Source organism: Bombina bombina, chromosome 5 (genome assembly GCF_027579735.1).
Source record: "Bombina bombina isolate aBomBom1 chromosome 5, aBomBom1.pri, whole genome shotgun sequence".
In the NCBI taxonomy this organism is placed as follows: domain Eukaryota; kingdom Metazoa; phylum Chordata; class Amphibia; order Anura; family Bombinatoridae; genus Bombina; species Bombina bombina.
The window spans coordinates 720,570,255-720,582,979 of NC_069503.1; the positions used below are offsets into that span (position 1 = coordinate 720,570,255).

The following is a 12,725-nucleotide window of genomic DNA, read 5'->3' on the forward strand; positions in this document are numbered from 1 at the left end:
AATAATAAATTATTTTTATTTCAGTACTGGCAGACTTTCTGCCAGTACTTAAGATGGCGGTGACAATTGTGAGGTGGGGGAGGGAAGAGAGCTGTTTGAGGGGGGTCAGGGGGGTATCAGGGGGTGGGATGTGTCAGGTGGGAGGCTGATCTCTACGCTAAAGCTAAAAATGAACCCTACAAGCTACCTAATTAACCCCTTAACTGCTAGGCATATTACAAGTGTGGTGCGCAGCAGTATTAAACGGCCTTATTATTACCAAAAAGCAACGCCAAAGCCATATATGTCTATTTCTGAACAAAGGGGATCCCAGAGAAGCATTTACAACCATTTGTGCCATAATTGCACAAGCTGTTTGTAAATAATTTCAGTGAGAAACCTAAAATTGTGAAAAATGTAAGTTTTTTTTTTTATTTGATCGTATTTGGCGGTGAAATGGTGGCATGAAATATACCAAAATGGGCCTAGATAAATACTTTGGGATGTCTTCTAAATATAAATATATACATGTCAAGGGATATTCAGGTATTCCTGAAAGATATCAGTGTTCCAATGTAACTAGCGCTAATTCTGGAGCAAAGCGCTACTTGTATTTATGGCCCTATAACTTGCAAAAAAAGCAAAGAACATGTAAACATTGGATATTTCTAAACTCAGGACAAAATTTAGAAACTATTTAGAATGTTTTTTTTTTGGTGGTTGTAGATGTGTAACAGATTTTGGGGGTCAAAATTAGAAAAAGTGTGTTTTTTTTCAATTTTTTCCTCATATTTTACATTTTTTTATAGTAAATTATAAGATATGATGAAAATAATGGTATCTTTAGAAAGTCCATTTAATGGCGAGAAAAACGGTATATAATATGTGTGGGTACAGTAAATGAGTAAGAGGAAAATAACATCTAAACACAAACACTGCAGAAATGTAAAAATAGCCATTGTCATTAAGGGTAAGAAAATTGAAAAATGGTCCGGTCATTAAGGGGTTAAAACCCTTTGTCTGCCTTTATTTCTAACACCTGAGACCTCATATCTTTGAGCCCTTATATCTTTTTGTGCAATATTATTTTTTAATAAATTGGTATGTTTTGTGACACTTTTTTGTTTCACAAAACAGTTAACCAGAGCTCTGATCAGGTGCTAACCTGACGAGTGTTAACTTGAATTTCACTCAGCGATCGAGTTTACTTTCAGCTTGTAATAGGAGCGAAAAAAACAGGTGTGCACGAACACCTGCAATATACCCCTTATTGCTCATGCGTAGCTTTTAGCGCTCCACATGGAATTTTACCCATAGGGGCCGAATTATCAAGCTTCCGGATGGAGCTTGATGCCCCTGTTTCTGCGCGAGCCTTCAGGCTTGCTGGAAACTGCAGTTATGAAGCAGCGGTCCAAAGACTGCTGCTCCATAACTTGTCAGCCTGCTCTGAGGCTGCGGACATCAATCCGCACGATCCTATACGATCGGGCTGATTGACACCCCCTGCTAGCGACCGATTGGCAAATCTGCAGGGGGCGGCATTGCACAAGCAGTTCACAAAAACTGCTTGTGCAACGATAAATGCAGACAGCGTATGCTTTCTGCATTTATCGATGTGAGGCGGAGATGATACGCTACATTGTATCATATCCGCTCGCACTTTCATAAATCGGCCCCTATGTGTTTAGTTTAACCCCCACAAAGGGGGTAAAAATAACAATGCATTACTGGAAACTGGCAATGAATCAATGGCTACAGACATATATATCTTGTTACTTGTTTACCAGATGTGTTCAGCATAGTCAGTAATTGCTGACTTTAACCTTTTTCAGTGGTACATACAAATACATAGTTATAAGCCACAGTACAAGAATAAAACACTCTACCTCATTAGAGCATTTTCTTTTTGCATTTTGATATCCCTTTTACTGTTTTCTGTCACCAAAGCAATGTTTTTTAAAAGACTGTTCCCATAAATGTATCTGCAGTTAGGATTAAAGGTGTCACTTTAGGATGCTGACTGAGAGACATGTTAATTTATGTTCTTTATTGTATTTAGCATTTTTAATGGGGCTGCTCTACTTGTATATTTGCATTATTGCACTATTACAGTTCCCTTTCGTTCTGCTCTTCCTTGAATGATTAATTGTGTAAAGTGGCCCAATTTTCGATTGTAACGTCCACGCAGCAGGTGGCGCTGCAGTCTGTGCGAGTGGTTTGTTATTGAGTTGCAGGCCTGGCGTGGCTGCATAACAGGTAACGATTATAAACAACATTGGGGGCTTCCTGCTGTACGGGTTGGCACATAGGATCCGAACACACATTTTTTATTGCCTGGACATAGAGGTGGGCTGCAGTTGTATTGTGATGAGCTCTGCCTTCTACAATATTAGAATTTTAGATTTGCAAACATACTTTTATAATATTAGGGCTATATCTGTGCATTTGCTAGAGTACAAAACAAGGGCACCCTGGTCTCCTATGGCTGGATATGACCCGACATTCTAATCACAGTAATCACCGCGTGCTTCCTGTTTAGGGTGTTCGCATACTTTCCCTATTTTTTTTTAACCATTATCTGGTTGATTTTACTGCTTTATAATACACTTCTAAAACATTTAATTAAAAACCAAAGAACTTCGGTTAAAGGGGCAGTGTACCACCCAATAAAAGCAAAATTAATTATCGCTTTTTTATTTGTAAATGATTTGTCTGGTATCTGAACTGATATGATATGCTTATAATTACTAAAGGCTGCTGAATAGTATAGTATAATGTATAAGGTCTGTGACTCCCAATTTAAAGGGACATTATACACTCATTTTTTCTTTGCATAAATGTTTTGTAGATAATCTATTTATATAGCCCATAAAGTTTTTTTTTTTTTTAATTAATTAATGTATAGTTTTGCTTATTTTTAAATAACATTGCTCTGATTTTCAGACTCCTAACCAAGCCCCAAAGTTTTATGTGAATACTGTCAGCTACCTTCTCCAGCTTGCTCCTGTTTGTGTAAAGGGTCTTTTCATATGCAAAAGAAGGGGGAGGGGGGAGTGTCTTATTTGCCACTTGCCGTGGGCTTTCCAGCTACCTTTTCAACAGAGCCAAACTGACAGCTTCTAAGTAAGTTTTTAAACAGTTATATACTGGATTTTTATATCAGTATCTGTGCATCTTATTCTTTATAGTAGTGTCTATTACATGCAGTTATATGAAAATGAGTGTATACTGTCCCTTTAAAGAGCATATTATTGATGATTGCAGTTCACACTCGCCGCTTACTAAAAACAGAAAGGAATTGTTTCGTTTATATTTTAAATGTTATAAATAAATGATAGAATGTTTTTTGCATACTTAATACCTCATTTGTTTACTGATTCTGTAACATGCACAGTGTTTGGATCAGTGCAGTACCTGTTTATTATCTAGATCAAATTAAGAGAAACATATTTAAATGGACAGTCTAGTCAAAATGATACGTTTGTGATTCAGATAGGGCATGTCATTTTAAACAATTTTCCAATTTTCTTTCATCATCAAATTTGCTTTGTTCTCTTGCAATTCTTTGTGGAAAGCTAAAGCTAGGTTGGCTCATATACTAATTTCTAAGCCTTTGAAGGTCTCCTCTTATCTCACTGCATTTTGACAGTTTTCCACAGTTAGACAGCACATGTGTGGCATATGGATATCATTGTGCTTACTCTTGTAGAGTTATTGATGAGTCAGCACTGGCAGAATAAAATTCAATTCTGTCAAAAGAACTGAAATAAAGGCTGTGACACACTGCAAGCGGTGCGAAGCGAGGCAAAGCAGCTGCTTCGCACCGCATCGCTTCTGAAGTTCAATTATCTCATCTCTGAGCGCTCAGCTTCGCGACCTGACGCAGCACAGTGCTCAGAGATGAAAAGGCAGGACACACTGAGAGCTCACAGCTGCAGTCTGCAAAGGCTAAGATACATGGTAATCCCAGAGGTAAAAAGTATATTAATATAGCCATGTTGGTTATGCAAAACTGGGGAATGGGTAATAAAGGGATAATCAATCTTTTTAAACAAAACATTCTGGAGTAGACTGTCCCTTTAAGGGGTGCATCTCTGAAAATTTTACAAAATGACAATTTTAAATGTTTATAAAACATTTTGTCTCTGTACAAACGTCAAAATGAAACTGCTGCAGACAGATCATGCTATTTAAAAGACTTCAAAATGTAATTATTTCTTTTGGTATCCTTGGTTGAAAAGCATACCTAGATAGAGCACCATTCTCTCTAAAGTGTGTGTGTGCACCTTTTTTTCTAACTAGTACACATAACTTTTAGAAGTGCGCATAGCGCAATCTTTACTGATTTTTTTTGTTTTTGTGCTACTGAGAATTGCGCTATTACAGAGCGCTTGCCCAGAAACTCTCTTTGGACTAGAGCGCTGTTACAGAGCGCTGGCCCAGGAACTCTCTTTGGACTAGAGCGCTATTACAGAGCACTTGCCCAGAAACTCTCTTTGGACTAGAGCGCTATTACAGAGCGCTGGCACAGGAACTCTCTTTGGACTAGAGCGCTATTGCAGAGCGCTGGCCCAGGAACTCTCTTTGGACTAGATCGCTATTACAGAGTGCTGGCCCAGGAACTCTCTTTGGACTAGAGCGCTATTACAGAGCGCTGGCCCAGGAACTCTCTTTGGACTAGATCGCTATTACAGAGTGCTGGCCCAGGAACTCTCTTTGGACTAGATCGCTATTACAGAGCGCTGGCCCAGGAACTCTCTTTGGACTAGAGCGCTATTACAGAGCGCTGGCCCAGGAACTCTCTTTGGACTAGAGCGCTATTACAGAGCGCTGGCCCAGGAACTCTCTTTGGACTAGATCGCTATTACAGAGTGCTGGCCCAGGAACTCTCTTTGGACTAGAGCGCTATTACAGAGCACTTGCCCAGAAACTCTCTTTGGACTAGAGCGCTATTACAGAGCGCTGGCACAGGAACTCTCTTTGGACTAGAGCGCTATTGCAGAGCGCTGGCCCAGGAACTCTCTTTGGACTAGATCGCTATTACAGAGTGCTGGCCCAGGAACTCTCTTTGGACTAGAGCGCTATTACAGAGCGCTGGCCCAGGAACTCTCTTTGGACTAGATCGCTATTACAGAGTGCTGGCCCAGGAACTCTCTTTGGACTAGATCGCTATTACAGAGCGCTGGCCCAGGAACTCTCTTTGGACTAGAGCGCTATTACAGAGCGCTGGCCCAGGAACTCTCTTTGGACTAGATCGCTATTACAGAGTGCTGGCCCAGGAACTCTCTTTGGACTAGAGCGCTATTACAGAGCGCTGGCCCAGGAACTCTCTTTGGACTAGAGCGCTATTACAGAGCTCTGGTCCAGGAACTCTTTTTGGACTAGAGAGCTATTACAAAGTGCAACAACATTTTCAGTAGATAAGGAGTCTGCTCTGTCACTGGGGCATGGAAACCTAAAAAAGTGTTTCCCCCATTCACTGCAGTCATCTGCAGAAGGTAATCAAAGGAGTTCTGACCTTTGCTTTTTTTTCTTTTATTGGGAGTCAGGGGCTGAAAACCTCCCTCTCCACCCAGGTAGGAAGATGCACATTGTGTGGTATAAACTCTACTTTAGGAGCCTGCTGTGCTTAATTTGGGCATAGGGTATGGCACTTGGGTTGTTAAGGGGGCCTCACCTCCATAATGACTGTCCCCCCTTGTGCCTCCCCTGACCAACAACATTCCTCCATACTTGTGCTCACCGAATCTACGCTCTCCAAAACACCACTCCTTATGCCACTTCTTGGAGCTTTTGATACCAGCAGTGCGCTGTCGCACACCAGCTGCCAGTGTAAGGAGGAAATAGGTTACAGATCAGGGCATAGAGCTGTTCTAGGTGTTTGCTGCTCTGGATTCATTGTCTTTTGCCTATAGGGCTCTCTGTGGCATATTATTGGTGTTCTCTCCACAGTGTAGTTGAGTTTAAGTGTGGAGCTGCCCACAATGTTAACTGCATCAAACAGGTGGAAAAAGGTATGTTTGCCTCCCCCTATGATGGTACGTACATCATGAAGAAGTTTATAGAGGTGAGTACACAGAGTTGGTTTGAATTGAATTGTTCATTTCTACATGTTTAATATTTATGGATCTCATATATGAATATCAGGAAGATGCCCATTGCAGCGTGTATGTATATATGTATGTGTAATATATATATATATATATATCTCCACACCCATTTTGTTTAACTTACACTTTGACTGTTGAGCCTGTATCCAATGATGGTAATAAGAGCGGTCCGATTACTACTTAACCTTATTGTTATATTGGTGTAGATGCATCTAAATGGGAATTGTTGTAAAGCTTTGTAGTCTGCAGGCTAAAGCCCAGATTGGTGGGTGAAGTTTGGCTGTTAAAAAAATAATTACAGTAAAAATATGTTAATTTGTTTTAAAACATTTAAGACTTGGTTGATAATTATTCTAGAGCAGGAATGGGGAACCTTGGCACTCCTTATGTTTCAGAACTACATTTCCCATGATGCTTAGGCACTCTGAAGTCCAGTTGAGCATCATGGGAAATGTAGTTCTGTAACATGGAGGGCCAAGGTTCCTCATCCCTGTTCTAGAGCAACACAACAGAAATGTCCTGTAATTACAAGGGGTTTACTGTCCCTTTATGTGGAGCACCAGGTGTGCTTGTGTACCATCTTTAAGCAGTAGGCACAGCGCATTTAGCTTGGGAACACATTTAAATGTTCCTTGTTTACATGTTTCTGCACCAGTCCCTAATTCCTGCTTCCTACACCCAATCTTAGGTTGCATCGCCTGAGCGAGAATGTGCCCTGTGCTGTATATTGCCTTGCATTGCCATTTTGATTTGGCTAGCATTTAATTGTTCACCATCACATATCACTGAAATCATTGGTGACCAATTGCTGATTTGGTCCACCAAAACGAAGATCTTTCTTGTGTCTGAAGCTTTTTTAAAGGGACACTGAACCCCATTTTTTTCTTTTGTGATTCAGATAGATCATGCAATTTTAAGCAACTTTCTAATTTACTCCTATTATCAAATGTTCTTCATTCTCTTGGTATTTTTATTTGAAAAGCAAGAATGTAAGTTTAGATGTCAGCCCATTTTTGATGAACAACCTGGGTTGTCCGTCCTGATTGGTGGATAAATTCATCCACCAATAAACAAGTGCTATCCAGGGTTCTAGACTTTCTTTTTCAAATAAAGATAGCAAGAGAATGAAGAAAAATTGATAATAGGAGTAATTTAGAAAATTGCATGCTCTTTCTGAATCACAAAAGAAAAAAATTGGGTTCATTATCCCTTTAAGCATTAGCTCACCCTGAGCTCAGTGGACTTTGGAGCTTGTCTTTTTGAAGATAAGATAATCTTCAATCTTAATTTTAGACAGTTTGTTTTTTAATTTTTCGTATGCTGGTGGGGGATAACCTCCCCTACTTATAGAACCTAATTTATTATTTTCTTTGGGCTAGACACTGGGAGCTCCTGAACTTAACACATGGAGAAATATAGATCTTTTTACAATTTATTGACCATCCATTGGTCTGAAGTTAATAGCAGCTAATGCAATGTTGATTAACCCTTTCATGGGAGGCCTCATTTGTCTACATCAGAATAATGTTTCATATCCCTTTAAAGTGGAGTACCAGATGTGCTTCTGAGCCATTTTTAAAGGGACAACATTTAACCCCTTGAGTGCCCTTGAGTGCTATTGACGGCTGTTGCAAAGTTTTCCACTCAGGTGCTAACTACGGCTCAGAGCCGTCGCTAGCACTCACCCACCTTGATGGAGGTCTGGGGACTCCCACCCCGGCGATCTGGCCTGTATAGTGACAGGCATCGCCAGGGCTTCAAGTTTCGCACGGTGACGTCACACGCAATGACATGATGACGTCACCGCTCAACTTTATTTAAAACTGACAATTGTCAGTTATCGGGAGATGGGGGCATGCTGCTTAGATACCGGTATATCAGGCATCTATGCAGCTACAGACCCCAAGACCCACCATTGGAAAGGTAATCGTCTACCCTGGTATAAGTCTTTGGGGTGTTTAATAAAAAAATAAAAAAGTTAAAACATTTTGTTAAAAACAAAAAAAAGCATTTGGGAGTCACTAAAGACACATAAATAAAGATCAATATTGCCTAGAGACTCCCAAAATACATTTTATAAAAATAAACTTGTTCTATTTTTGAAAAATAAATATTGGTTTATGTATTATAGCTAAATGATCACCAGCGTTACCGCAATGATCCCCTAGCTGAGAAATGTCGCATTCCATTTTACACTACGGACCGATATTGTAATCCCATGATCACCTGGATAATGTGGTTACAAATTAATACATGGTAGAAGAATGCTATTTATAAAAATATTATTTGGTGTTTTTATTTTTTTAATCAGTCTTTTAGCATGCGTGGAAGATGAGTAAAACCCCCTCTTTACGCAGCTCTCTCCAGCTTTCAAAACTTCTGTATTTTTACTGCAAAGAAGCTTATTTTTTGCAATAAAAATTATATGTTTTCTAGCGACATAATTCCTTTAAAAATATCTTTATTTTGTAAAGAGAGTTATGGCTAAGCGTCCCAGTGCTGAGGAAGCAGCTGAGTTCTCTATGTACTCAGACTCCGATTCCTTCACTGATGATGCATAAGGTATATAAACTAAATATTTCTAGAAAGTACACACCAAGCCGCATCAAATGAGGGGCCACATGTATTGCTAGCACAAAAATAGACAATGTAATAAGTGCAATATGGTTGTTTGCTAAAAAAAATTTTTTTTATGCAAAGCACCATATTCCATTAATTGTTGCGCACCTCAATTATGTGCCAGAGATACATGTAGCCCCTCATTTGATACGCCAAAGGATGTACTTTCTATAAATGTGTGCTTTGTGTGTCATATTTTACATTTTCCAAGTGGCTAGAACTGTTTAATTGCAGACATGGCAATCTTGAAATCGTGTAAAAAAACAAATAAATAGCGTTTCTACTTTTATGAGTTATGTCTGCAATCAGATAGCTGTAGAAACCTGGGAAACTAAGACAAAAAGTACACATTTTTAGAAAGTACACCCTTTGGCGCATCAAATGAGGGGCTACATGAATTGCTAGCACAAAAATAGGCAATGTAATAAGTGGAATACAGTATGGCTCTTTGCTTAGAATGTTTTTTTTATTTTAACAATGCAACATATTCCATTAATTGCTGTGCACCCCAAGTTCATGCTAGAAATACTTGTAGCCCCTCATTTGATGCACCAAGGGGTGTACTTTCTGCAAATGTGTGCTTTGTGTTCCCCATTTTAATTTCTCAGGTGGCTAGAACTGTTTAATTGCTGAAAACAGTACAGTAAATTCTAAGATTCTGTTTTTGATCATTTATGAAATTGACATGCCTGCAATAAAACAGTGGGGGGAAAACAGTGAAATGTTCTTAATTTCTGCTTATTTCAGACAGGTTACCTACTACAAATATTTATCCATATTTTGATGATAGAGCTTAGAAAAATAAAATTAATACTATTATTTGAGTCATAAGTAAAAAAAAATAAACTTTTTCACATTTTATGCGCTATTTTTTAAACCTGATGATATACATATAATAATTGTATATTTTGAATTTGCTAGGTCTGCTGAAAAAACAATATATAGTTTGTATAGTTTATTCACACAAACTTTACCTCTAAAAATGTCTAAACGTGAACTGCAAGACAAAGCTTAAAACCAGCTTAGCACACAGGTGGTAAATGGCTTAGCAGCTAAAGGGTTAAACCTCTACATTTCTGCCTGTTTCTAAGCCACTACAGACAGCCTCTTATCACATGCTTTTTTATTTGCTTTTCACAGCAGGAGACTGCTAGTTCATGTAGATAACATGGTCACGTCTGTGGAGTTATTGGCTAAAATGCAAGTCAATAGATGATAAATAGCAATGTGATCAGGGGGCTGTCTGATTAGGCTTAGATACAAGATAATCACAGAGGTAAAACGTATATTAATATAACCATCTTTGCTGTGCAAAACTGGGGAATGGGTAATAAAGGGATTATCTAACTTTTTAAACAAACATTTTGGAATACACTGTCCCTTTAAAGTGAAGGTAAAGTTTTAGCAATTCGAAGACATCATTCGATTTGCTAATATTACCAGATGCTAATTGCTAAGTTATTTTCTCTATTTATTTTATATTTCTCAAAATATATAGATATAAAAATCCCTACGTTACGATGGTGACTCCTCCCAAACCCTATTTCCTGGTTTTCTGTTCTCTGACGTATAGAGCGGTCCCACCCGATCTATAGGTCTCTCAAAAGCGTGTTCACGATGCTCAGTTGAACTGCGCATACGCTAATCGGCGGACTCGCTTGTCCATATCGGAGCGGTCTGTAAGCAGCCAATGACATAGTGTTGGAATTCCTACACAACTACCAATGCGCATGCGCGGAACGGGAGTGAGCATGGATTCCTAGCTTCTGAAAAAAATAATACTGCATGTGCATAAGAAAAAGGAGGTGGATGATGTTGAGTGACGGACGCCTAACGGACAGATTTTCAATTGGATCACAGAAAAACGTGACCAAGATAGAAAGAAAAAAAAAACGGGTTGATTTACTCGAGCTTCAGAAAGTAATTTTAAAACGGGAATAACTTTAATTACAAGCAAAATTATAAAAATCGATGATTGAAACTCATATTTATTTGGGACATATTATTATATACTCGATGGACAACAAGGTAACTTTACCTTCACTTTAAGCAGTACATGGCTTGTAATTGGAAGCTTCATGCATGTGCTGCTTCTGAATGGCTCATTGACCTGTTTATTAGCAGCAGTGCATTGGTCTTGGGAGTGCATCTAAACATCTGCACTGGAGATGAACACAAATAAACAAGCATCTGTTATAGAATAAAATGCTCTAACCAGTTAGAATATTTTATTACATTGCTAGACTGTCCTTTTAATATCCACTTAAACTTCCACCTACTTTCTTTAGGAAACCCCATAATTGTTTCCTCTATTTTTATATTTTTTGATAAATCATAATTGCTCTTCAAGGCTAATCACTGAACATAACTATTATGTCCTTCTCTAACACTAGATAAATCTGTGGTCTTCTTAAGAAGACCAGCCAGTGGCCAAATATATCCTGTACGTCCTAATCATCACCTAGACTAGATAGGCTATATATTCTATCTATTTTATCGTGACAAGTAGCCAGCAGTTAATAAGAAAAAATGCCAAAAAAAATTCCTTTTGTTCCAAATGTTGAACCTCTCCAAATCCAAAATAAAATCTGGTTCATTAACATTGAACCTATATGAAAACCTAAATAAGAGGTCCTCTATATAATATTAAGAGTAACAGACCTGATCAGACTATATCTATACTAAAATATACTAGAAGATGCAAAGAGGTTCCATCTATTTATTATCTATACCCCTAAATTAAAAATTATGACACTAAAGTAACTTCACTCAGTATTAATAATTGCACTTTGAGTACAATTCACAACACAATTAGAAATTGCTTCACAAGGAATAATAATATCACATTTGGTAAGTAAAATAAATTTGTCTTAAAGAAGCTTTATAATGACACCTGATATAAAGATAAGTAATCGTTTAAATATGTCACGTATCAGAATTCATGAAAATGAATCTTTTCAGTTAAGCACAAATTCCACACTTTGGAACAATGTTTATTCACATAATATCAGTTATTGAACTTATTTACAATTTCTGTCACTCAATGATATCTTCACTGAAGATTCACACACAGAGAACTTATTAACAATTTTATATTTTAAATTTAATTCTACGGGACTTATGATAGATGAAATCTCATATTAATTAGATGATAAAAATGCAATATCTGATACATAAGATCAGAATGAATAGTTTAAATATATGAATTTGAAAATGAAAATACATAAACCATAATTGGGGTTCGTTTTTATAATTTGAAAAATGAAATATTAAGACACAAATTTCATACAAATGTAGATTTTTGCAAAAATGCAGTCACAATTATACCTTATTCTTTTTAATTCCAATCCGTCAGAACATAAAGTTAATTGAAGCATATTGTAACCAAATATAAATCTTTATTTCAATAAGAATATTATATATTACTAATAAAATGGAAACATAGAATATCCTAGCCACTATAATATACATTGCGATATTGTCCATGATGGACAGTGACAATAACCAATGAGAGAACATTAGGCAGCAGATCCGGGTCTCAGAACAGTATTTAAACCCGGAAATACGCGAAACGCGTCTGGAGTTGGGTGCGTATGGGAGCTCCTTTTTTAACTAATAGAAATAATCTAAACCTGCTGGGAATCAGTATTAATATTACAGGAATTATTACCTGGTAGTACTGGATTGTGTAACACTATTTGCTGACTACGCTTAGCGGTTCTCAAACAGAGGCTAGACTAGTGAGCACTAAGACCCGTAGTGATCGCAAATACATATGCTTCCTATAAACACTTGCGAACACAGAACGATTTATACAGACTGTATATAAGATTTAACTAAGAATACATAGTCACATATTTAAAATAGTTGGTATTGTTGAGCCTTGTTTACCAGTCCATGTACGATATTGAACTAATAGGCAATAACGCAACGCTTGTTTGCACAAGCAATTTATAACCGATAGACACTGGTAACTAAGTAACGAACAGACACGATAAAGCCAACAATAAGCACTGC

At 37.8% G+C, this 12,725-nt stretch overlaps 1 protein-coding gene across 2 annotated transcripts in view; it reads left to right on the forward strand.

Moving 5' to 3' along the window:
- The first annotated feature begins 2,191 nt into the window (after window positions 1–2,191).
- SIRT5 (sirtuin 5) overlaps window positions 2,192–12,725 on the forward strand; it is a 191,870-nt gene continuing 181,336 nt past the window's right edge. The window contains exon 1 of one of the 2 annotated variants that reach the window (XM_053714754.1): window positions 2,192–2,235. The gene's annotated coding sequence lies outside the window, so the exon portion shown is untranslated. Of the gene's footprint in view, window positions 2,326–12,725 lie in introns of both variants that reach the window. The other variant, XM_053714753.1, reaches the window with a different exon arrangement.